The sequence below is a fragment of the Entelurus aequoreus genome, linkage group LG13, assembly GCF_033978785.1.
Source record: "Entelurus aequoreus isolate RoL-2023_Sb linkage group LG13, RoL_Eaeq_v1.1, whole genome shotgun sequence".
NCBI classification, from domain to species: domain Eukaryota; kingdom Metazoa; phylum Chordata; class Actinopteri; order Syngnathiformes; family Syngnathidae; genus Entelurus; species Entelurus aequoreus.
In genome coordinates, this window is record NC_084743.1 from 44001402 (window position 1) to 44029317 (window position 27916).

Consider the following 27916-nt stretch of genomic DNA (forward strand, 5'->3'; position numbering starts at 1 on the left):
ATTTTCTAAATGCTAAAAACAGATATTGTGTCAGCTTTGTATTATTGGTGACAAAGTATGTTATTATTATTAGTTAGAACATTTCATCTTTTTCTCATTACATACTCATTTTGCTCTTTTTTTTTTACATTTTACTGTTGTTTTTTCCATGTAACTAGAATGGAAATATTAATAATTGTGTAACTGCATAACCTAGTTTATCAAAAATTCTGCCTGTACGAAAATATTAATGTCCAGTAAAGATACACATTTAACAGTGTTTATTATGGTTGTTGTCATTTTTCAAATTAATTCATCAATCCATCCATTTTCTACCGCTTGTCCCGTTCGGCGTTGCGGGGGTGCTGGAGCCTATCTTAGCTGCATTCATAAATTAATATTATTTTATTTCTTAATGAACTAACTAAACTTTGTTTATGGCTCCCACCAGTTACTCCGGCTTCCTCCCACCTCCAAAGACATGCACCTGGGGATAGTTTGATTGACAACACTAAATTGGCCCTAGACTGTGAATGTGAGTGTGGATGTTTTCTATCTGTGTTGGCCCTGTGATGAGGTGGCGACTTGTCCAGGGTGTACCCCGCCTTCCACCCGAATGCAGCTGGGATAGGCTCCAGCCACCCCCACGACCCCAAGAGGGACAAGCTGTAGAAAAATGATGAATGGAACTTTGTTTATATTTTAGGTATATCTTTTTTTTTTTTTGAGAGCTTCTAATACTGTAGATCAGGGGTCTCTAAACCTTTTCCACCAATTGCTGCATATTGAAAAGTCAAGTATGGGGAGGGGGCATTTTAATTATTATTTTATTTTTTATTTTTTTAAATGCTGAAAATAGATATTATATATACTGTATTTAAAGACAAACTTTGTGTTTTAGGTGACTGAGTGTATTACTATTATTAGTCTAAAAAAATAGCTTTTTATCATTAAATTCCAATTTGTTGCTCTTTTTTGTTATATTTTTACTGCTGTTTTTTTTAGATAGATATGCGGGGCGGTATAGCTCGGTTGGTAGAGCGGCCGTGCCAGCAACTTGAGGGTTGCAGGTTCGATCCCCGCTTCCGCCATCCTAGTCACTGCCGTTGTGTCCTTGGGCAAGACACTTTACCCACCTGCTCCCAGTGCCACCCACACTGGTTTGAATGTAACTTAGATATTGGGTTTCACTATGTAAAGCGCTTTGAGTCACTTGAGAAAAAGCGCTATATAAATGTAATTCACTTCACTTCACTTCACTTTTATTTGAAAATACACATGTGGAAGTCGCTTCCTAGCAGTTCCACTGAAGACATGGCACAAGAGTCCAGCGTGCATGTTTTACAAGGTTTTTAATGATAATATTTTTCAGTAATCGGTTTCTCTCCCAGAACATGACTTTTCAGTCATGTCCGTATCCTCCTCTCTCCTCTGCTCCCGGCCGCTTACTGTTAAAGACAACAGATGATTAGATTAACGCGTACCACCTGTGAAATCTAATCACCTACCAGCTGTGTTTCGCCGTCAGCACCTGCCCGATGGTGCTCGTCTTCAGTACCATGGACAGCGGCGGTGACTTTTCCTCCTGCAAGCAGCGCTGATCACACTCCTCCACCACAACACAACTTTTACATTTTAGCAGAAACGTTAGGCATATTTGTACTAAGTATCGTTTCGGATCAGTATCACTGATACTAGCCGGAATTTTACTTGGTATCGGATCGGAAAGAAAATCAGTGGTATCGCACAGCACGACCATGCAAACACTGCTCTGGAGGGCAGGTAGGAGGCCTGGTTATGTTTACTCATGGAAAATGACTGGCTTGTGCTCTATTACTGGACTGTGTTTTTGTGGAACTTTCTGACAAGCGCTGGTCATTTAAGGAAGTGTGTTGGCTGCACACGCTCTGACTGACAGCTGTTTGATGCGTGCATGCACTGATTAAAGGGGAACTGCACTTTTTTGGGATTTTTGCCCATCATTCACAATCCTTATGTAAGTCAAGAACACATATGTTTTTCTATTATTTTTTTTTAATGACTCATAATCCTTATGAAGAAAAAGGGGGTGGAAGCAAGTGTCTTTTCGTGTCGTTCTCGCCATTACCGGGTGTTATGCCCCACAATGTTATTTTCTAAGACACCTAGAGGTGGAAATCAGTTTTGCAGTTTGTGTTCTATTTTGACCCTCCTGTTTTGCCGTAGTCAGCTTAGTGAGGGTGTGTTTCAGAGAGCAGTAGAGAACAGTTGAGAGCAGATGTCAAACAAACAGGACGTACTGCAGGCTTTAAGCTTTCTTTTCGACTTTGAAGACTTTGAAGGTCTAAACCTGTAAGTTTATATGAATGTAACATGCATATGTGTATTGTGACACATTATTTGTGCATTTTCAGTTTAAGACTGCTTTAGTAAGATATTTGTGCCCATTGTTGAAAGCTAATTACTGGCAGCATTTTGTCGGTTTGGATGCTACGTAAACATGTATGTTGTATATAGACGTATGCTGAATGTAAAATGTTTGTTTATGTGTTTTTGTTCACAGTTTTACAAAATATACGATTGATCCTTCACTAAAAAGACCTAAACTACACTAGACGCTTGGGACTCTTTTTTCATCAAGGATTATATCATGTTAGCTATCTGCTAAGCTAACCAGCAAAAAGCAAGAGCAGAATACCGGGTCTAAATTGGATGTCAGAGTGTACCAACTTGTCGGAATACGTCCTTGTCCTCTTACTATCAGGTGAGACGCATGATTTATGACTCTACAATAAACTTTCACGGGCAAGAAAGAGAGGAAACGGCTGATTAGTCAACATTGACACACACGGTAGTGATCATCCGGCGCCGCTATAAAATAGTTTGTCTGCGTTAGCGCTTATAATAACTTTATCACTAATACTTGGTTAATATTCAAGTCATGAAATGTAAATTGTGTTATTGTTGAGGTCTTTGGATGTTTGTTTATTGGGTTTTCATGAGCGGAATGGAAGACCTCCCATTAGCTGCGTTGTAAGTTGACTTTTATTTATGTTTATTTATGAGAATGCATTAAAAAAAAACACATTTGTCCTCATGTCTTTCATGAAGAATGTGAACAATAGGCAACAAAAAAAGTGCAGTTCCCACTTTAACATGAGCTGTTTGCAACACGTGTGCTTGTTTATACGTTTGAACGCCGTCATTGTGGTTTAAACATTGCGATGTGGAGTTTCAATGCAGTGGATGGTATTGCTTTGTTGAAGTGAAACCATCTTTTCATCACACACTGTGGATTGAGTGGAATATATGATGCAATCGTTTCAACTGGACTGAAAAAAAATTTGATTTAAAAAAAAGAAAAGGCTTTGCTTTATGAAATTGAAAACCTGGAAAATGAGCTCAAAAGGTTTGTGAACGAAGTCAAAGGAATGATATCACATATTAAAGAGCTCATGAGACAAAAGACATTTTTTTCTCAATCAAGGAATTTCTGGAGAAGTTGAATACACTTGTTGAATGTACAAGCAATGCTCATGACAAATTGTTGCCACTACCTGCCACAAGATGAAGTGGATAAACAAGTCGAATGGTTTTCAGGCATAATAAAATACACCTAATCATTTCAAAATGAAACAAGACAATGGATAAAGGAAACCGAACAACATTACAAAAACCCACAAGAACCAACTAAAAAATAAAGAGGTCATGTGTTTTGTGATGCACACCAAATACCAATAAACCAGCCTATTTAAACTTGCGGCCCGTGGACCACATTCAGCCAAAGTCTTTTCATTTGGCTCGCCGAACATCACCTGAATAGGCTTGATGAAACCTTTCAAACTAGGGTGGCTCATGTATGCAGTTCCTCAGCCACCCTGCAGGGGGCAACAGCAGGGCATATGTGTCACAATGAAGCAGCAGTGGAAAGAGTAGAAGAAGAATACTCATTAAACCAAAAAATCTAAATAAATTCTAATAAATCTATGTGCGGCCATGCAGAACTACACTAATTCGCGCCACTTTAGGTCTAAGTCACGTACACTCTAGTCGCTTCCACTTAAGGACGTGCCCACAGGGGTGACGACAACGTAAATTAATCAGAGAGACAATGTAATACGGAAATCAGAAATAAATAAAACAAAAATACTGGTGAAAATAAGTTTTAGGTTAGGGTTTAGGGTTAGGTTTATGGTTATGTTTGGGTTTTGGTTAGGGTTAAAGGCCTACTATAATGATTTTTTTTTATTTAAACGGGGATAGCAGATCCATTCTGTGTGTCATACTTGATCATTTTGCGATATTGCCATATTTTTGCTGAAAGGATTTAGTAGAGAACAACAACAATAAAGTTTGCAACTTTTGGTCGCTGATAAAAAAAAAACCTTGCCCCTACCGGAAGTAGCATGACGTCACAAGCTGGAGTGCTGCTCACATTTCCCTATTGTTTACACCAGCAGCGAGAGAGATTCGGACCGAGAAAGCGACGATTACCCCTTTAATTTGAGCGAGGATGAAAGATTCGTGGATGAGGAAAGTGAGAGTGAAGGGCTATAGTGCAATGCAGGACGTATCTTTTTTCGCTCTGACCGTAACTTAGGTACAAGGGTTCATTGGATTCCACACTTTCTCCTTTTTCTATTGTAGATCACGGATTTGTATTTTAAACCACCTCGGATACTATATCCTCTTGAAAATGAGAGTCGAGAACGCGAAATGGACATTCACAGTGACGTTTATCTCCACGACAATACCTCGGCGAAACACTTTAGCTACGGAGCTAATGTGATAGCATATCAAATGCAGATATAAACAAAAGAAATAAACCCCTGACTGGAAGGATAGACAGAAAATCAACAATACTATTAAACTCTGGACATGTAAATACACGGTTAATGCTTTCCAGCTTGGCGAAGATTAACAATGCTGTTGCTAACGACGCCATTGAAGCTAACTTAGCAACGGGACCTCACAGAGCTATGATAAAAACATTAGCGCTCCACCTACGCCAGCCAGCCCTCATCTGCTCATCAACACCCGTGCTCACCTGCGTTCCAGCGATCGACGGAAGGACGAAGGACTTCACCCGATCATCCGTGCGTTCGGCGGCTAGCGTCGGCTAGCGTCGGCTAGCGTTGGCTAGCGTCGGCTAGCGCGTCTGCTATCCAAGTAAGTCCTCCTGGTTGTGTTGCTACAGCCAGCCGCTAATACACCGATCCCACCTACAACTTTCTTCTTTGCAGTCTTCATTGTTCATTAAACAAATTGCAAAAGATTCACCAACACAGATGTCCAGAATACTGTGGAATTTTGAGATGAAAACAGAGCTTTTTTGTATTGGATTCAAAGGTGTACCAATACTTCCGTTTATCTAGTGACGTCACGCGCATACGTCATCATACAAAGACGTTTTCAACCGGAAGTTTAGCGGGAAATTTAAAATTGCACTTTATAAGTTAACCCGGCCGTATTGGCATGTGTTGCAATGTTAAGATTTCATCATTGATGTATAAACTATCAGACTGCGTGGTCGGTAATAGTGGGTTTCTGTAGGCCTTTAAGGTTGGGGTTGGGGTTATGGTTGTATATAATCAGCAGAAAGCATAATAAATTCAACAACCGAAATAATAACAACCAACAGTTTGCTGCATGAGCCAACTTGCCAAGTGTAGCCTGAAGCATCCCACTGTACTCCACACAAAAAAATAATTCAGAGCAGGCTGAGAAGGATGCAGAAGATGGTATCCACACGCTGGTGTCAAGTGGTCTTACTGGGAATAGAGACCCAAATTGCGAGCTGCCAATTGTACCAGTCCAAGCAAAATCTAAAAAAGGAAATACAATTGTCACAACTTATGCTTTTTTGGATCAAGGAAGTACAGCACTTTTTGTACAGAAAGCTTAATGAATAAATTGCAACTCACAGAAAGGAAAGAACACATCCTTCTATGCACGATGAAACAACAGAAGGTTGTGAGCATAAACACAGTGTTAGGATTGGAGGTGGCTGCGTTACATGGGGGTGAATTTCTTGAGCTGCCTAAAGTCTATGCCAGTACACAAAGTAAATATTCCTGTACAAAAAAGGATATTAAAAATGGCTTTACCTGAAACACATTCACTTGTCTCAAATTGAAGCAGGAATTGAGCTCCTGATCGGAACAAATGTGCCAAAAGCCCTGGAGCCTTTAGAAGTGGTGTACAGTGAAGACGAAGGACCATTTGCCAGAAGGACTAGGCTGGGATGGACTGTTAATGGACCAGTGGGAGGCAGCAAATAGACGACCATAAATGGTAAAATGCTACAAATAACAGACAACAGAATCTCAGTTTTATCCAAAGTAATCTATGAAACAAATGACAATTCCAAAGCAACAGGCTCTGATGCAAAGGCAAGGACCAGATCTTCCAAGTACGATAAGAAACAAAAAGGTTACGAGCAAGAGAAGAAGAGGTGCAGGATCAAAGTACAGGATTCTTCCAGCAAGAAGAGTGGAAAGGAGGACGACGACGACCAAGATGGAGAGGACCGTAAAGATCGCGAAAGGGATCTCCAAAATACAGAAGGATGGCAAGCTGTGGACAGAGACGCAGAATGCCCTCGATGAGGAGGACGGGGGAAAGTGTATAGCAGAGCTGAAGAAGAAACTCTGTACAGACTTTGGACTTCACAGAAATCCATTTGTGAATTACTTTATTTTTATTTATTTATTCATTTTGCTTCTTTCTTTTTTGTGGGGGACATCTTTTTTGTTCACAATTGACTATGGACATGCTGTTTTTAATGAAGAAATAATATGCCAGTATGAATGATTATTTTTTTGAAGGCCACCATACATGCTTCTAAGATTGATATTATTGCTGCTGCATTTGTCTCCTGCTTGTTATATTGCTAAGGGTAATTATGAGAACATAATTAAGGGGCTGGTGTGTAAGAGCGAGAAATGTGTATGTAAGGTCACATTGGTGAGTTTGTGGGTGTATTCAAAGAACGGAAGTATGTGTCACATGACATTAGATGCAGGCACTATAAAAGGGGCGTTGTTAACTGCATTTGGCGTGGCGAGAGGAGAAATTTGAGCTGGATAACTATAATTTTTGTTGACCGCTTTTACATGCTATATTGCACGATTTATAGGAGAAATGGGACGCTTTATTGAAAGCTTTGGACTCTTCCACTACGTGCTCTCTATAGACGAACTAAGCAAGTTTTTCTTTTTGCACATTTTGCTTCTTCATTAAACCATTTTACGACATTGCATCCCGGAACTGTGTGTGTGCTTTACTGGCAAAACAGAAAGCATGTCAGACAAGTACTTAAACTTTCAAGCGACGGGCCATTACAAAATCGCTACCGTACATCAGTTTAAAGCAGGGGTCACCACGCGGTGCTGAGCTTGCCGATATCGATGCCGCAATTATCACCGCAATTATCACCAGGTGCGTGGAGCGCTCAGCTGGGCACAATTTAATAATCCTTGTGAACTGTATAAGAGGGCGGCAGCCGGGGAAGAGGCGCAGATAAGAGAAGGAGCCAGAGAGAGGCGGATGCAGAGCAAGAGCGAAAGAGAGCGCAAGGAAGACGACGACGCACGCAGCTGAAGAGCTGGAGCCTAGGAGCGAGCAGAAGACGAACGGCAAGGCTGAAAAGCAACCTGAAGAGTCTTTTTCTTATTGCAAAATAAAAAAGTCTACATCTGCTCGCAGAATGTCGTTTCTTGATGGTCCTTGGAACCCCCATGACAGCACGAAACTGTCACACAGTTTTTCTAAAATGTTGTGAAAATTACAAGAGAAAGGAGATAGTTTTTATTTCCATTTACCATTTTTGAAGATTGGGATTACCTTTGCAGTATTAATTTCACTCGAGCAGACATAATCTCAAGCTAATTCTGCCACCATCATCATCCACTGAATTAATCAATATTGAACTTTCCAAAAGACCACTAGAGCGTTTATGGATGATGGACATAATATCGCAGCAGTCAGTTAACTCTTTATTTTTAAATTGTTTTATTACAGTCGTAGCTCAGTTTACGAGTGCCCCATCTTGTGAATTGTTTTAGATGCTTGGCAATTTTTTGCCATTAATTGCCAGAAAAAACTTTAGCTATGTGCCAGCTTCAGATACCTCCTCTCCACGAGTTGGCATAGCGAAGGCCACAGTTAACACCGTAAGATTTGCCCAACATCCAGTTCCTTACTCTGTACAGCATTAGCTGGATAACTATAACCTTTGTTGTCTTTCGATGACATATGGATCGGATGAGCGCAACCCGAGCATCCAAACTGCAGTCGTATCGGCTACATATCGGATTTAGGACCACACACGAGAGAGACCTGGGTATGATTTTTTTTTTTTTTTATGTAATTGTACTGTTCACACACTGGCATGAAAAATCAGCTGTATGTCATATATCGGTATAAATATCTGATTGGCCTGCAATGTGAACAAAGCCTGGTGCAGAATCCAAAGTATGTGAAAAATGGCAGTAAAATGTGCATCAAGTTAAAAAACGAACAAGAACAAAGTGGGTGAGGAATAAAAAGGTGATGCCTGATAAAAAGCACAACAGGCTGCTCATGTTGCAGACGAATTTGGCCCTTTTTGAAGCATAACCAGATGCTTTTCTTGCATGTTGCATGTTCCTGAAATGAGTGCCATATTTAGGCAAACTTGGCATCAGATCCACGGAGACAGTGCCTTATCTTTTCCAACTTCTTGAAAGGTAGAGCATCTTGTATCTAAGTCAAGGGAGAGGTAAAGCAAGGATTCTTCCAGTGCATCAGCTAGCAAGCAAGCTGAGAAAAGCCCCAAAATTGGCAATTCAGGTTGGCAGTCGAATGTCTGGAGGTACCACGCCAAATAACACCACTATGTGAGGGACTCATACAAATTCAGGTGACAGCTAAAAGGGAAATAAACAGTTTCAAAACTGGGACAGGGCGAAGCAGTTCCAAACATGTGGGTAAGATCAGCTATCCCTTGATGATACCTATCACAAAGTGTATCCAAACACTTTGCATTGTATCACCCTGTGTCGAGCACAGATTGAAGAGAAGGTGATCATAACCAACTGCCATTTATCTTCATCTATGTTCCTGTTGAGTTCCAAAACCATGTTGCACGCAAATCACCAGTCACAGATCGACATGAATTAATGGCATTATATATACTAAACAAAAATATAAATGCAACACTTTTGTTTATGCTCCTATTTTTCATGAGTTGAACTCAAAGATCTAAAACTTTTACTTTATACATAAAATGCATATTCCTCTCAAATATTTCACAATAGTTCACAAATCTGTTTAAGTCTGTGTTAGTGAGCACTTTTTCTTTGCCAAGATAATCCATCCGTCCTCACAAGTGTGGCATATCAAGATGCTGATTAAACAGCATGATCATTGCACAGGTGTGCCTTAGGCTGCCCACGATAAAAGGCCACACTCAAATGTGCAGTTTTGCTTTATTTGGGGTCTGGGGGGTCAGAAAAACAGTAAATATCTGGTGTGACCACCATTTGCCTCACACAACAACACATTTCCTTCGCATAGAGTTGATCAGGCATTGATTGTGGCCTGTGGAATGTTGGTCCACTCGTCTTCAATGGCTGTGCGAAGTTTCTGGATATTGGCAGGAACTTGAACACGCTGTCTTATACGCCGATCCACAGCATCCCAAACATGCTCAATGGGTGACATTTCCGGTGAGTATGCTGGCCATGCAAGAACTGGGATGTTTTCATCTTCCAGGAATTGTGTACATATCCGTACAACGGGGGGCCGTGCATTGTTATGCTGCAACATTAGGTGATTTTCTCGGTTGAATGGCACGTTATCTCTGTGCATTCAAAATGCCATCAATAAAATGCACTTGCATTTGTTGTCAATAACATATACCTTCCCATACTATAACCCCACCCCCACCATGGGCCACTTGATTCACGTTGACATCAGCAAAACGCTCTTCTGCACGGCGCCACACATGCTGTCTGCCATCTGCCCTAAACAGTCCATCCATCCGTTTTCTACCGCTTGTCCCTTTCGGGGTCAGGTGTACCGCGCCTTCTGCCCAAATGCAGCTGAGATAAGCTCAAGCACCCCCCCCCTGAACAGTGACAACCAAAATCAATCCGTGAACAGAACACCTCTCCAACGTGACAGACGCCACCGAGTATGAGCATTTTCCCACTGAAGTGGGTTAAAACGACTAACTGCAGTCAGGTCGGGACCCCAATGACGACGACGAGCATGCAGATGAGCTTCCCTGAGACGGTTTCTCACAGTTTGGTTACGCTAACCAAATGTTGCAGCAGCTGTCCGGGTGACTGGTCTGTAGGTTCACTTGCTGGATATGGAGGTCCTGGGCTGTTGTGGTTATACGTGGTCAGCGGTTGTGAGGCCGGTTGGATGTACTGCCAAATTCTCTGCAACACTTTTGGAAATTAACATTCAATTCACGGGCAACAGCTCTGCTGGACATTCCTGCAGTCAGGATGCCAACTGCACGCTCTCTCAAATATTTGTGGCATTGTGCTGTGTGACAAAACTGCACATTTCAGTATGGCCTTTTATTGTGGGCAGCCTAATCATGATGTTTAATCAGCATCTTGATATGCCACACCTGTGAGGCCAAATGGATTATCTTGGCAAAGACGAAATGCTCACTAACACAGATTTAGACAGATTTATGAAAAATATTTGAAAGGAATAGGTATTTTGTGTATATAGTAAAAGTTTTAGATCTTTAAATTCAACTCTTGAAAAATGAGAGCACAAATAAAGGTGTTGCGTTCATATTTTTGTTCGGTTTAGTTCGGAGATACGGTATTCCCTTTGGAATATGGTTTGTGCTTAAAAGGTGAACTGCACTTTTTTGGAATTTTATCTATCGTTCTATCATTTTGAGATATACGAAGACACATTTTTATTTTATTTTTTTTGCTTTCTAACATGTAAAAATTAGCTCGTTCTTTGTTGCTAGTAATGCAGCTATTGGGAGCAATTGATTCTACCACTAAATCACTTTAAAAATGCATTAAAAAACCATCAACAATACTTAATTTACGTTCGGTAACCTGTGGCAACATTGTTATTGTAAGAGCGAACACTGAGGAACTTTTTTTTCTAGCATAGTAACACATCGGTATGCTTCAGTATTAGCTGTACAAGCTAACTATGGAAAGAGATAAGCCTTCTTCTACCTGAGCACGAAATGCGTTTGAGTTTGTAATGCACAAAACACTGCGAAAGGACACTAATCTGTACTGACATGACGTGCTGCGTGTGTCATGATCAATATAAAGTGTGACTCACTCGATGGACAATTGTTTGTTTGGTCCAGCTGGCCGAGAACGTTTTTACTGATTTATTTGGGTAAGCACTCCATTTATGTTGAAATAGCATGGCTTCAAATTCCACATTTTGCATTTTCAAGTCACTTTTACCTCACTCTCTTGGCTTCTGTCAGCTCCAATGTCTCACTCGTCCTTAGTGCTGGCTTCTAGAAGCAGTGGATCATCCTTCGTATATTTAGCTTCAAAAAGATAAGGTTGTGAATCTTCATTTTATATACAGACATACATACATATATATATATATATATATATATATATATATATATATATATATATATGTGTGTGTGTGTGTGTGTGTGTGTGTGTGTGTGTGTGTGTGTGTATATATACCGTATTTCCTTGAATTGGCGCAGGGAATATAGTATTCGCACGTCTAGAATTACTGCCGGGTCAAACTCGTTTCTCAAAATAATTAACGCATGCTTGGCCTTATCGCCGGTTTATTATTGAAGCCGGATCAAATTCGTTTTGCAAAATATTAATTTTATTATCGCATGTCTATAATTTTCACCGGGTCAAACTCGTTTCGCAAAATATTTAGCATATGGCTAGAACTTCCACCGGGTCAAATTCGTTACGTCACGAGTGACGCATCTGTCCTCATTTTCAAAATGGAGGAAGCTGATTTCAGTAGTTTACAATCGCACAAAGGAAAAAAGATAAAGAGCTATTCAGTAGGATTTAAGGTCCAAGCTATTGAATACCGGCACAGTATGTTAAAGAGAACAGTAAGCATCTATGTTTTATTAATATACCGTAGCTGCGTGTGTGAAATACTGTATAAGTCATTAAATGACTCCCGCCTCCTGGTGGTAGAGGGCGCTGCCGCGCTAGTGATCCTTCTTGCGACTTCCGGTACTGCAGAAGAAGTGAACACACGCAGCAAGAGATTTTTTTTTTTTTAACAAGGAGGATTACATACCGGTATCTAAAATAAAACAGTTTTCTAAACTGGACTTTCAATGGAAGCAGGAGGTAATAATTAAAGGAATATCTCCATCGAGACAGAGACTTTTAAAACGGAAAAAAGAAAATAATGAAGACTTCTATAAACAAGTTATCGATGCTTTTGGTCAGAAGGAGCTGCAAATGGACTCCATTTATAAGTACAGGTAAGACCATAATAACGTTTTTTTTAATTAAATGTGCTTTTCATGATGGTATGCTTACATCACACTCAAAGCGCACGCCTAAATTTTATGGATTCCTTTTGGTAAACGCCGGAGTGAGAAGAGGTTTTAAAATAATTACCGCATGCACGGCCATCCCTCCGGTTTCCGGTAAACGCAGGAGTGACAGGAGGTTTTAAATTAATTAACGCCCCTGCGGCTATTCAAGGAAATACGGTATGTATGTATTTATTGCGTCCTTTTCGATTTACGAACATTTACATCGCGCCAAAAATGCCTCTGTGTGCGGACCATGTCCTCAATTTGAGGATTTTATCAACAAAGGGGGCTTTGTTCCACAGCAAGTCTTTATTTGTGATGAAACCATACAATATGCCACAGCGGACCTCATTACAGCAAAGGAGAAGGCATTTCCAGGACACAAGCTGACGAATGAATGAATGACAAACTGCTTGTTTGTGCTAACGCTAGCGGCAACTATATGAACCCACTGTTCGTTTATCCCTCCGAAACTCCCAGAGTGTTCAACAATGCTACAAATATTCACAGACACAATATGATAGTATTTATTTATTTATTTATTTTATTTGTGTGTGTGTGTGTGTGTGTGTGTGTGTGTGTGTGTGTGTGTGTGTGTGTGTGTGTGTGTGTGTGTGTGTGTGTGTGTGTGTGTGTGTGTGTGTGTGTGTGTGTGTGTGTGTGTGTTCTTGTATTTCTACCCTTCTTGAGACATCAACAAGGAAAAGTACCTTCCATATGAAGACCGTTGAACAAGTTAGGACTGAAATAATGGTCCCAATACAGAAAACCATTGCATCTGATAGATAATGTCTCATTTGCACCCCTTGTGGTGAAATCTATCAACATTTGGGTGGTCCCAAAAAGGAGTGATATTTCAAATTGACTGTGTGTCTGTTTTAAAAGTGCTCACCCTCTGGTCAACATATGAACTAACAAGTGTGTGTACAAATTTGAAGTGCTCCTCCTATGGCCAACATATGTAACAAGAATAAGAAATTGAAATGTGCCTTCTTAGGCCAAAATTAATTAAAAAATAAAAATAAATATGTATATAGAGACATACTGTAGTAACTTGAAGTAAATAATAAAGATTAAAAACCAATTACACACAAAAAATTAACAAAAAGCTTACCTTTTTTATATTTGCATAGTATGTATATATTATGGCGGTGGTGTCAGAGAGGAGAAGTCTAGCAAAACTCCTAGCCATTATGGACAAAACCTCCCACCCACTACACTCGGACCTTGCGGGGAGAATGAGCACGTTCAGTGGAAGGTTCAGACTTCCAAAATGCAACACGGAACGACACAGGAGGTCCTTCATACCGACAGCCATCAGACTGTATAATGCATATGTTCCTTGACTGCACTTAAATGTAGAGTATATGTAGAATACATTTATATTATTTATATATTATATATATATTATATTATATATATATATTATATTATTTATTATTATTACTGTCTATTGTGAGCGAACCGTGGTGCTGAATTTCCCTCAGGGATCAATGAAGTACTTTCTATTCTATTCTATTAATGTTGTAAATACAAATCTTTATATATCTACAAAGGGTGGTCCTAAAGAGGTAGGCATTTTTCGGAAGTCTCAAGAAGGTAACAAATACAAGAATGTGAGTGTCTGTGTGTGTGTGTGTGTGTGTGTGTGTGTGTGTGTGTGTGTGTGTGTGTGTGTGTGTGTGTGTGTGTGTGTGTGTGTGTGTGTGTGTGTGTGTGTGTGTGTGTGTGCGTGTGTACAAACATATTTTGTAAATCTTAAGTACCCAGTGGAGTGCATTGAAGTACTCCCAGGGATAATAGTACCCCCATTGGAGAACCAGTGTAAGGCTTAGAACATGCAAAACAACAAACCAAGCTGGATGCTTCCTGTAGTCTAATCTGTTGCCCGATAGATACAGACAGTAGATAAAAGAATGGACGGATGGACAGACAAATAGGACTTCATTTGTGCCCAAAGGAAAATTCGTACAAAAGCATACGATCCAGAGCAATCATTAAAATAAAACACAGCACTGGAGGTGATACAGATACAGCTACGTGAATCAGTTTGATCATCATAATACTTTGGCTTAGATTTTTATCCTCTTTATCGTCACCCCCTCCGGGGCTTACGAATGCTCAAGTTGCCTTGCCAGAGTCAGTGATTCTGTCTCTTACATCTCAATCACTTTTGCCTCTGGTTAAAAAAAAAAACACTTGAATATTCTTAATGAAACTCCTCCAGCCTTCATTCAGCAAATCATAAGCTTCCCTTTATGTTTGCGCACTCATTAAACTCAGAAGAGAGCAGCAAGGGGAAGAAAAAGATTGGATTCTGCCAGAAGAGTTAAATACCCTTGAGGTTTTGAATATGTGCCATGTTTAACAGGCTAGAACTGAGGATACTAGACAACAGCTTGGGAAATAGAAGTCTATAGACAGAGCTCCAGGCCAGCAGACCCACTAAGGATAATGTACTATGGTTGTTGTGTCACTGTGAGAAGTCATGATGATCACCCGTCATGGCCACAGAGGGAGGCAAGCAAAAGAAAGAGGTTTGAAAGGAAGGTCGAAGAAATGATGGAACAAGACTCGATATCTCCATTTCAACTTGGTCACACTGAATGCAGCCCAATTATCTCAGTTGGTCCATGATCCTGGGAAAGGAAAGTCCACAGAAAGGGGATGTTAAAAAAAAGGTGGTGGTGGGGGGGGGGGGCACTGACATTCAGACTTAGAGGCTGAACGGATGGCAACAAATTCACGGTCCTTTCACAAAACATGGTCGCCTGCTGCATGATGGATCATTGAGCCTCAGACTGGCACTCAGTGATGGGACCCAAAATAGGAAGCAATTCTAAAAAGATATGGGGCCAACTTCATGTAGAAATAAAATATCTCATGTTTGGATGTAATCAGCTCCAACAAGACATTAAATAGATGGCTTACCCAAATAACCTGATAATAAAACTATTTTTTTAAGTCAATATAATATATAATGTCAAAATATCAATCCCATAGTTGGATCCCACACACCTGGCAAGGTGAGTAATGAAAAACCCATAAGAACCCAGACACATTTCTGCTCAAAGTGGAACACATAGAACCCAATTATGATGTTTTTTCATTAGTAATAATACTAATTAATGTCAATGATTAGTGATCTACAGTGGTTCACATATACAGTATGTTACATTGTTCATGGTGGATGCAACTCAATTTAACACTTTTGTGCTTAGTACCACAAATGTACCTGAAATTTAAACAATTAGCTTCTTATATTCTGTTGATCTGCTGTTTGTTGTGGTTACTCATTTTCTTTCTGTCTCCTTCACATGTTTACACCATTGACTTCAGGCGGAAGACATTACCACTGTGTGCACCTGTTTGTTGACAATTGTCTTCACTCACTCTATAAATGCCTAATGATTACACGTGATCGCAGGTTCGTACTGGCCCAACCATTTCCTGAATCCTTAACTTTTACCTCTTCCAGGTGTGATACTGCGTTTTACTGCTTGCTTGCGTATCTAAATTATCTGTGATACCGTCCGGCCAAGCTGGCTGTTGAAGCCTCCCCGGTTCATGTTTTGTTACCGTGTGTTTGCTGTTACACTGCTGCGTGTGTTTTTTCCGTATTTTGAGCATTAAAAGACTCTAAGCTGAATTGCACCTGGATCTTCCTTTTTGCATACTGAAAATTCTTGAGAAAAACTTAACAGAACCTATGTCAACATTAAAATAATTGACATTTATGACCAAATAACCAAACAAAGTCATGTCTTAAATATTTATATCATAAATGTAAACATTTCAAGTAAAAAGTATTGGCAATACTGGCTGTTTAGGCCTATTTATTTGGTATCGGATCCAAAAATTACCCACAAAGATACCACATTTGCAGTATTGTCCACACTGTGACAGATTTTTTTTTTTTAAATGTAATTGTATTCATATAAAAAATACTTAAAAAATATATAAAAAATATGTGCCTCCCTGTTGGTATAAACAGCCTCAGTTTGTCACGGCGCAATCCCGCATGTCATCTGCTGCAAACGCAGCCGGCACCTCCGCTAGAAGCGCGCCGGGACACGCCCCTGCTCGCTGTTCCCGCATCGCGGCCACGCGCCTGCACGGCTGCAGGCAATCATCAATCCGTACACCTGGGCCTGATGAGGGCAGCCAGCATAAAGATCAGCGGACCCAAAGATCCAGTGCCGGAACATAGTTCACTCTTCGTAGTAAGCATCCCGTCTCTGGCTTCCCTCTGCCTACTTGCTCTATCTATGCCTACCCTGTGCCTGTGTCTGATGTCCTCTGTGTTCCCCGTAGTGTTCCCTCTGTTGCCCGTGATCGAGCAGTGTGCCTTGACTTCCCACTGGATTTTGGACTGCCTCCCTCGATCCTCTAACCCCGCCAGTGACGTGCGGTGAGGTTCATGTCTAGTGAGGCACTGACTTCATCACAGTCAGATTTACAAACATATGAGCCCTAAAGAGTATCTTATTCACCATTTGATTGGCAGCAGTTAATGGGTTATGTTTAAAAGCTCATACCAGCATTCTTTACACATACAAACTGTAGCACACAAAAAAGCACATTTAATAAAAAAAACATTATTATGGTCTTACCTTTCTTGCTGGACATCCACACAGCCAGCCTTTGCGTGTGTACCACCTTTCCATGATGACAGGTGAGGCCCCGCCTCCCCTGCCTCTACTGACTGCACGTCACTGGGACACGAAATTCGCCGCCTCTCACTTTCCCGCGGACTACCTTCTCACCGCAAGGGGTAACCCTTTGGTCTGACAAAGGATTACTCTAGTAACATTTACACTGTTAATTCTACACATCGTCTTGCACCATTCACGTAGAGTATCATACACACCCCAACTATTCAGCAGCATCAATAAACCTATTGAACCGATCCCTGCTGTGGTGTCGTCTTCTTCCCCCGCCGTACGTAACACAGTTGGCAGTTTTTGGATGTTTTTTTAGAGTTCTGTATCGTTGGAAGCAGTGGCAGCGTCCATGTGAGGGAAGCTCATTATCAACGACTCTCTACCAGATCTGGGCAAAATGCAACTTGGGCCGCATGTGCCCCATTAAGATTTTAATCTGGCCCTCCGCACGTTTACTAATAATTTTTTTAGACCTTTGACATTGAAACTGTAGCCGCCAGTGGCGGGCCGTGCGTTTCCCACCTAGGCCTTCAGTGATATTCGACTTCAGTGATTACCTCTCAAAAAACATCATTTATGTCACTACATGACCATTGCTGAAGAAATACTATACAGGAACACATTTACACACTACTGTGCATTGAATCATCTCAAGAGTATACAAAACGAGTTATTTTCTGGCGCATTTAAAAATAAATTAAAACGCTTCAACAATTATAACATATCTTATGTGGTACTGTAAAAATAAAAATTGCAACAAACATATTAAAAGTGAGAAAATAAAATATTTGAACTCACTTTTCGACGCCGTTTTAACCAGTGGTACCCCTCGTCGTCGGCTGATTCCCGTCTCACAAGATCTATCTTCTCTTGAAATATCCTTCTTGAAAATGGCCTTGCAAATATATTGTAGCGTTTGATGAGTTAATAATGGTTTTTAGTTGAAGATGTAAAGAAAAGATTTCACTCTGCCAGATCTATGTCAATTTTAATAATCCTGTTAATTTTGAACACATGTGAATGAAGGGCATACTTAGTCAACAGCCATACACGTCACACTAAGGGTGGCCGTATGAACAACGGCAACACTGTCATAAATATGTGCCATATGATGAAACCACACTAGACAAAAATGACAAACCCATTTCGGGAGAATATTTGCACCACAACACAACATAAACACAATAGAACAAATTCCCAGAATTCCCTGCAGCACCAACTCTTCCGGGACGCTACAATACATCTGCCACCTCATCAACGATTTGTTCTCCTTCTCTGCTATCCCGGTCTGGCTACGGCGCAACACATCCCGCTTCCTGCTAAATTTAAACTTTTTATTGGATACTCACTTTGGAATGACAAGTGAGTATCCAATCACAGTCTCGTTAACATCAGGCCTTAGATAGGCTACTGTTAACAACTTGTGATCTGATTAGCTATCGCAACTGTCTCTCAACTCTATGTATTCTCAAATTCATCCGCTAACGGTCCCGGTAAGTATCCAATCACAGGACTCGTAAACATCATGTTCAACGTGAGGCCATCTGGAAGGCCTTACTGACAACAACTTGTGATCTGATCTATCGCAACTGTCTATCACTGTATGTCCCCGTTCACTTACAGTGCACAGACGCCCGCATTGTTGATTCTGAAGGCCTCGGGCAGATTTCGTACAGCATGGCAGCATAAACTGGCTGAATTCTGATTGGATACAAACTAAAACTAAAACCAACAGCACTGGAACGAGCATAATATGACATGAAGAGAATATGAATAATTTTAGATATTTAGGGAAAGTAAATTTAAAAATACTGTTATCTTTAATTATGATCATGATTTCTGGTTATGTCAGGCCAGCAGAGAAGGCTTTGCTGGCCCTGACGGCACACCACAGGTAGCCGCCATTATGATGTGCAGTGCTGTTTTCAAAATTCCATAAGTCTTGAACAATGGAAAGTATGTCAATGGTTGGAACTTTTCACTTGTGAGGGATTTACGGGTTATTACGGTAATCTACATCACAGTAGCTCCAAACAGACGGGGCACCAAGCAGTGTGGACAGGGTTTGTTTTCAGAGCAGCCAGCCAACCTGAAACACGGGTGTGAAGCAGATTTTTAGAACAAAGTTACGCAGAAAAGTGATATTGCATCAGATTAGGTGTTTTTTACCCTTTAAATTCATATTTTGCCGTGTGTGTTGCATTTTTGTTGCATTTTGCCTGATTGTAAAAGACGTCGATCAAAGAGGTGGTCTGAGAAATAAAAGAGGAGCAACGTTCATATGCTGTTAATATTCAGTGTTTTATCGTTCGTAGTTAATATTGTAAATCCGACATTCTATTTTTATGTACAATCCGGGGGACACAGTTAGTAAAAAAAAAAAATTCAATTCAATTCTGTTTTTTGAAGTGTTGTCATAACGGTTTTAGCATTCATTCAGTCATTGTGTGTTTTTGTATTAGTGTTCCTGAAAAAAGGGACCCCAGCACAAATATTGTATCAGATTTTTACACACAACTATAAACCAGCCTTTAGACACATTAGACACAAGCCAAAATAATTGCCCAGGTCTGCTCTAAACAGTCTTTAATAACATATACAACTATATAAAGAACCTAGATTTTACCAAGAAAACTTCATTTATGAGATTATAAAATTATCTGTATTATCCCGGAAAAACGGATTGATGCTTTGGCAGTGGTTTATATTTCAAGGTCACTGATGTGCTCATTTTGCTGGCAAAACAAAAAGGTATTCAGTCTCAGACAGATCATCCAATCATCATGCGGAAGCTCAGCCTCCATGACTGTCTAATTTGGCTGCAGTGGAACAACCCACTCTATGCTCCCCCATTGAAGTCAATGGACACTCAGCTTCCACACTGTTTATTGCACTGTGACTGCCACCACAATGAATGAGAAGAAAGTTTTATCAGCTGTCGTAAAAAGTATCTTCTTCTGAACAGAGGTTCAACACACTAGCGCATATTTATTAAATGAAATGTACACACAAAAGTAGATATTTGACCACCTATTTTTTTTATATTTTAGGGCACAGGTGTCAAACTGCCACATCATTATATAATAGCATGCGTCAAGTACTTTTGTTTCCGTTATTTCCATCGTGATAGAAATGTTTTTATTTACTGCATGCAATTGCATATCTTTTAAAGTAAAGCAATTATCTGATTTATTATTATTATTATATTATTATTATATAAATAAATAACAATCAGATCTCATATATGATTTTAAAGTATCCATCAATTTGAACGTACACAAATCTGATAATGCAACGCGTTGGCAAGATGAGGGGATTATACATGTATATTCATATGGGGCGGTACCTCTGGATTGGCAGACCGGGGTGGTGGTTCCTCTCTTTAAGAAGGGGAACCGGAGGGTGTGTTCTAACTATCGTGGGATCACACTCCTCAGCCTTCCCGGTAAGGTCTATTCAGGTGTACTGGAGAGGAGGCTACGCCGGACAGTCGAACCTCGGATTCAGGAGGAACAGTGTGGTTTTCGTCCTGGCCGTGGAACTGTGGACCAGCTCTATACTTTAGGCAGGGTCCTTGAGGGTGCATGGGAGTTTGCCCAACCAGTCTACATGTGTTTTGTGGACTTGGAGAAGGCATTCGACCGTGTCCCTCGGGAAGTCCTGTGGGGAGTGCTCAGAGAGTATGGGGTATCGGACTGTCTCATTGTGGCGGTCCGCTCCCTGTATGATCAGTGCCAGAGCTTGGTCCGCATTGCCGGCAGTAAGTCGGACACGTTTCCAGTGAGGGTTGGACTCCGCCAGGGCTGCCCTTTGTCAACGATTCTGTTCATAACTTTTATGGACAGAATGTCTCGGCGCAGTCAGCGCGTTGAGGGGATCTGGTTTGGTGGCTGCAGGATTAGGTCTCTGCTTTTTGCAGATGATGTGGTCCTGTTGGCTTCATCTGGCCAGGATCTTCAGCTCTCACTGGATCGGTTCGCAGCTGAGTGTGAAGCGACTGGGATGAGAATCAGCACCTCCAAGTCCGAGTCCATGGTTCTCGCCCGGAAAAGGGTGGAGTGCCATCTCTGGGTTGCGGAGGAGACCCTGCCCCAAGTGGAGGAGTTCAAGTACCTTGGAGTCTTGTTCACGAGTGAGGGAAGAGTGGATCGTGAGATCGACAGGCGGATCGGTGCGGCGTCTTCAGTAATGCGGACGATGTATCGATCTGTTGTGGTGAAGAAGGAACTGAGCCGGAAGGCAAAGCTCTCAATTTACCGGTCGATCTACATTCCCATCCTCACCTATGGTCATGAGCTTTGGGTTATGACCAAAAGGACAAGATCACGGGTACAAGCAGCCGAAATGAGTTTCCTCCGCCGGGTGGCGGGGCTGTCCCTTAGAGATAGGGGGAGAAGCTCTGCCATCCGGGAGGAGCTCAAAGTAAAGCCGCTGCTCCGCCACATGGAGAGGAGCCAGATGAGCTGGTTCGGGCATCTGGTCAGGATGCCACCCGAACGCCTCCCTGGGAGGTGTTTAGGGCACGTCCGACCGGTAGGAGGCCACGGGGAAGACCCAGGACATGTTGGGAAGACTATGTGTCCCGGCTGGCCTGGGAACGCCTCGGGATCCCCCGGGAAGAGCTGGACGAAGTGGCTGGGGAGAGGAAAGTCTGGGCTTCCCTGCTTAGGCTGCTGCCCCCGCGACCCGACCTCGGATAAGCGGAAGAAGATGGATGGATGGATGGATTCATATGGGTAAGCAGCCCTCTGAAGACCGCCCAAACTTTGATGTGACCCTTAATGAAAACACATATGACACCCCTGTTTTAGGGGGAGCTGAGCTTCTCTTGCAGTCTCACAACAATTGCCACTGGTCCGAAATGTGTACACGCAAGGGAGAACTGGTTTCTAATTTGATAGACTGTTTTATTTTGACTTATTGAATTGAATACATTGAATACATTTGGATATATGTGTTTACATGCGCATTAGCTGGTTTTCGCTGATTTCATGCATACATGCTAGACTAAAGGCTAGAGCTACACGACCACCGCTACCTAGCCTGCTGCTAGCTAATGTGCGCTCACTCGACAACAAGCTGGATGAGCTGAGAACCAGCATTACATCCCAGCGTGAACTGAGAGAATGTTTTGCTCTTATTTTCACGGAAACCTGGCTTTCGGACAGCATCCCAGACTCTGCCATCCAGCTAGCAACGCACTCAGTCTACTGTGGAGACCGGACAATGGCTTCAAGAAAGGCGAGAGGCGGCGGCGTCTGTGTTTACGTGAGTAACAGCTGGTGCTCGGACGTACAGGTGGTTGAAAGACACTGCTTGGACAATATTGAGTTTTTAATGGTGAAATGCAGACCTTTTTACCTGCCAAGGGAGTTCAGTGCAGTGTTTATACTGTCTGTTTACATCCCGCCACGGGCGGACTCCACAACAGCGCTGGGGCTGCTGCATGACGTCATCAGTAAACAAGAGACCGCACACCCCGATGCTGTGTTCACGGTAGCAGGACCCATCACTCACTGTGACAACAGCAGAGGTACGTACAGTTCTGAGGAGAACAAACCCACAGAAGGCAGCCGGCCCAGACTACATACCTGGCCGGGCCTGCAGGGTCTGTTCATCAGAGCTGGCTGATGTACTTGCTGACATATACAACTTGTCACTAGCACAAGCTGTTGTACCACCTGCTTCAAGGCCACCACCATCGTGCCCCTGCCAAAGAAAAACACTGTGTCACCTGTCTGAATGACTATCGCCCCGTTGCACTCACCCCAATGGTGATGAAGTGCTTCGAGAGGATAGTCATGTCACACATCAAGAAGACCATCCCAGACACACTGGACCCTCTACAGTTTGCCTACCGGCAGAACCGGTCCATTGAGGATGCAGTCAACACCGTTATCCACACCACCCTCACCCACTTGGAGGGCAAGGACACCTATGCCAGGCTATTATTCATCGACTACAGCTCTTTAATACGGTCATCCCACAAAAACTCACTGCTAAACTCCTCACTGTTGGTTTGACACCGGCTCTCTGTGACTGGGTGCTGAACTTTCTCACAAACCGGCCCCGGTCAGTCAGAGTCGGCAACCAGACATCAGGCACAAAGGTTCTAAGCACAGGGACCCCCCAAGGCTGCGTGCTGAGCCCCCTGTTGTACACCCTCTTCACACACGACTGTGTGGCCTTCCAGAACAACACCAGTATCATAAAGTTTGCAGATGATACTACGGTCGTCGGACTGATCACCGGGGGATCTGAGGCAGCGTACAGAAGGGAGGTAGATGAACTGGTGGCCTGGTGTCAGGATAATAATCTCTCCTTGAACACAGACAAGACCAAGGATATGATTATTGACCCACGGAGAAGGAGTGCACAGTACACACCTCCGTACATAGGGGAGACGGAGGTGGACAGGGTGAAAACCTTTAAATTCCTCGGGACCCACATCAGTGAGGACCTCACCTGGGTTCACAACACCCAACAAACAATAAAGTCAATAAAACAATAAAAATCACCAAAAATGATTCCCGGGCGCGGCTACGCTGCTGCCCACTGCTCCCCTCACCTCCCAGGGGGTGATCAAGGGGATGGGTCAAATGCAGAGGACAAATTTCACCACACCTAGTGTGTGTGTGACAATCATTGGTACTTCAACTTTAACTTTAACTTTAAGAAAGCCCAGCAGCGACTGTACTTCCTAAGAAGGCTGAGAAAATTTGGCATGCCACCCAAAATTCTCAGCAACTTCTATAGAAGTACGGTTGAGAGTGTCCTTACCAGCTCAATCACGGTCTGGTATGGAAACTGCGCTGCTAAGGACAGGAAGGCACTCCAGCGAGTGATTAAAACTGCTCGGTACATATCAGGAGCAGCCTTCCCCTCACTACAGGACATGTACTCTACCAGGGCCAACAGGAGAGCACACAACATCATAAAGGACAGTGCACACCCCCAGCACAGTCTCTTCAGCCTCCTACCATCAGGCAGACGATACAGGAGCCTGAAAGCCAGGACTACGAGACTGATAAACAGTTTCTACCCACAGGCCATCAGGTTTGTGAATGCTAACTTGTGAATGCTAGCTCCCCTAGCTACCTCCTCCCTTTTTTACTTTTATCTTTTGAACAAAAGACAGCTACCATGACCACCCCCGAACTGTGAACCATCACTGTAGACACTTTTCACCTTTGATCACTAAAGACGCTTTTAATTGCTGCTGTGATCCAATGTCACCTCCATATTTATACTGTTGACTGTGAATCAGAATGTGCACTAATGTTATGTTACTCACTGTGCCTTGTATATATTTTTTTATTTTAGCTAAGTACCGTGTGACTTGTTGAAGGGTGGACTAGCAAAGTAAGATTTTCATTGTACGGCAAACTGTCTGTTTAACTGTGCATATGACAATAAACAATCTTGAATCTTGAATCTTTTTACACAATGAGTGTATCACCAAAAAAGTAAAGCTATAGTTTTATTATTACCTATTTCTGACCTTTCCTGAAACTTTCATCAAAAGCTATGTTGCTAACTAACTAGCTAACAAACACATAAACCCCAGCGTAATAATCCAAAACTGTCACAGAGACTGTGACAAAACGGGTTCCATTGTGCATCAAAGGGTTCTCGTTAACACAGGAATAAAAATGATGAATAAATACAGTATTCAAAAACGAACAAACTAATCAAAATGCCAATAAAAAAAATTTCCGACTCAATAAATCTTGAATCATTCAATGAGAATGTATAAATGCAAGAGGGAACCGGTTTACAATTCCAATTCCAATCCTGACATGTTGAGAAAAATACTAATTAGAGTTTAAAATGCAATACTTTGCTTTTTTAATGCATGTAAATGTACTAAGTTTGTGTATATGGGGGGCCAGCGGTGCTGGGATCAGGAAGGGGTGGGAGGTCCTTCAGGAGTATTATGTATGGGGGCCCAAAATGCGGTGCTATGCCCTGGGTCCCACATCTAATGGGGGAACAATGCTAACACCCAGTTGTCAGTGCCAATGAAAGTCACAATAACAGATAAAAAAACCTTAAAGGTGAACTGCGCTTTTTGGGGATTTTGCCTATCATCCACAATCCCTATGTGAGACAAGAACACACATCTCTTTCTCTTTTTTGGGTGTTCTAAATAGTGCAAAAAAATGCTAGCAAGAGGTGGCTAACAATACAGGTAATGTGAGCTGACCTCGCTTATAAACCCCTCTAAAAACATCCAAAATCCTCCAATGTCAGACAACGGTTGTGTAGGTCACGACCAACAATTGCAGAAAAGACAGGCAAAGTGCAGGTAAAATATATTTAATGACACACAATGCAGAAAGGAAGTGTACAAAAGGGCAAAACAGTCACAGGAAACATATAGGAAAAGCTATACAGCATGGAGCTACAAATCACAATGACCAGAAGGCAGGGCTGGCATAAAAATCATCAAGGTTGGCAACCAGGGACAGGGGTGTCCTAATTGGGGACAGATGAGGGAGCCAGCGCTCAGACAAGCGAAATGGAAAATTTAAAAAAATAAGAGCACTGGACAGAAAATAAAACAAAATACCAGAAACTAAGAATTAATGTCGTGAGAGGTTATGACACCAACAAGACTTTAAATACATGTTGTATGTATGTAAATTAGTAGCACGCACATTCATGATAGCATGTACATCTTTACAGTATTTTGGTCATGTTATGCATTACCGGAACTTCTTCAAGGGCACATTAATTACACAGAGTGCATAGCAACGCATGCTACTTCCGTCAACAACAACTACTACTAATCATGGCAGACTTTGTGAGAGCTAACCACAATTACTTTGGGACAAATGAGGATCCAGAACCTATACGTACACATTTGTGATCTGACTATATTGAGGATATACTAGTGTTGAACAAAATACAAACGTAACAAAACAGTGACTTACAATAGTCGTTCTCACTGGGACGCCGACTGGTGGATGGTTGTATTTTTCAGCACAGACTTGTGCTGGTAAATTCAGCATGAACCTCACCAGTCAGGTAAAAAACCTCGGATGTAACGAGCATCTTGCCGAGTCTTCCTAGCGATGTCTTCGGGTCTTCTACTACACAAGTGTGAGGCATAGTTTATAATTTTTCAAACTAATACGAGATTCAGCAGCAGTAGCTCAGCAATTAGCTTAGCTCTCAATAGTGGGTGGGGGGGTGTTAGTGTCTTTGTAAGCAAGGCGCTGTGTTACTAAAAGTAGTTCCTCTGTGTTAGCTCTTGCAATAACAATGTTTCTATAGCTTGGTTAATATGCAGGTCACAGCATATAAATTTAGCGATATTGGTGATTTTTTTATGTTTTTTTAGAAGCCTTTAGAGGTCAGCTAGATGACTCCCCTTACCAGCATTGTTAGCCGCCTCTTGCTAGCAGTTTTTAATTATATGCGAGGCAAATAAAAGAGAAAGGCATCTGTTCTTGTCTCACATAAGGATGGCGATGTCATGGCCAGGGCGCATTCCAATGCGCCCTCATCTGTGCGCTCTGCTAGTTGCACCTCCAAGAGCGCACCTCGGGACACACCCACGACCGCACACTTCCAGGAGCGCACCAGGGGCCTGTCCGCCCTGCTGAAATCATTCACCGGCAATCAGCGCAACTGAAGCTGATCATCAGAGGACTGCCTTTAAAAGCCTTCTCAACCTACTATCCGGGGCCAGAACGTAAATCAGCTGTTCGAGGCCAGAACGTAAATCAGTTGTTCGAGTACCGTAAGCCACGTCATGCTCTATGCAACCTTGCTCTCCCTCTCTTTGTGTTTATCCCCTCCAAGTTTCATTGTGCGTTTTCCTGTGTCGTTCCCGCAGTATCCTCTGTCGCCTTGGAAGTGAGCTTTGCGCCTCACTTCCCTGGACACCCCACTGGATTCTGACTGCCCCCCCCCCCCCCCCCGATCCTTGACCCCCGCTCTGGACACGGACCTGTTGACGCCTCGCTATACCCCCCAGACTACCTGCCTGTCTCACGGACCTCCGAGCGCTGCCTTGTCCCTCCTCTCGTTCATAATTGCGGTAACACTCAGCAGTTAATTCCCACACATAGTTTAAACACACACACACACTCCCTTGGATTTTGTCACACCCCATACCCTTGTTAATTAATATATTGTTTCATTATTATATATATAGTTAATATATATAATAAATCACAGAGCAATAATTCCCCCATGTGGTCTGTGCCGTCTACACTCCTCCTGCAAACATAACAGGCGAATGATGGGCAAGTTCAACTCTGTCTTGGACAGAGGACATCTAAAAGTCTGCTGAGCTCTCTGACAAGCCAACAGAGTAACCTCAATAATAAAAATGTAATCCCTAGTTGACCTACAGTAACATCACACTAACATTAATATCATTAGTGGATAACTGTAAATCCAGGATGGTGAAATCAAATAATATTAATGAGTTTAGGAGATTTAGGATTAAGACTGAGGTGCCATAAACATAAAATGGCACTACATTAAAAAAATTAATACACAATTGACATAATAGATCATACCATTAACATATTCAAAAGAGAAACAGGCTCAATACATTTTGAGGTTAAACATTATGCGACAACACCCATAGTGAGGTAAAAACTATACCATTGAGACAGCAACCAGATTACAGAGGTTAAATGTATTAACCTGCGCTGAAATCGGCCATGTGATCTCCTAGCATGACTGATATGAGTTTCCTCTCATCACATCCACATGGTTCAAAATCTGGTGAGTTTGTTCTTTCTAT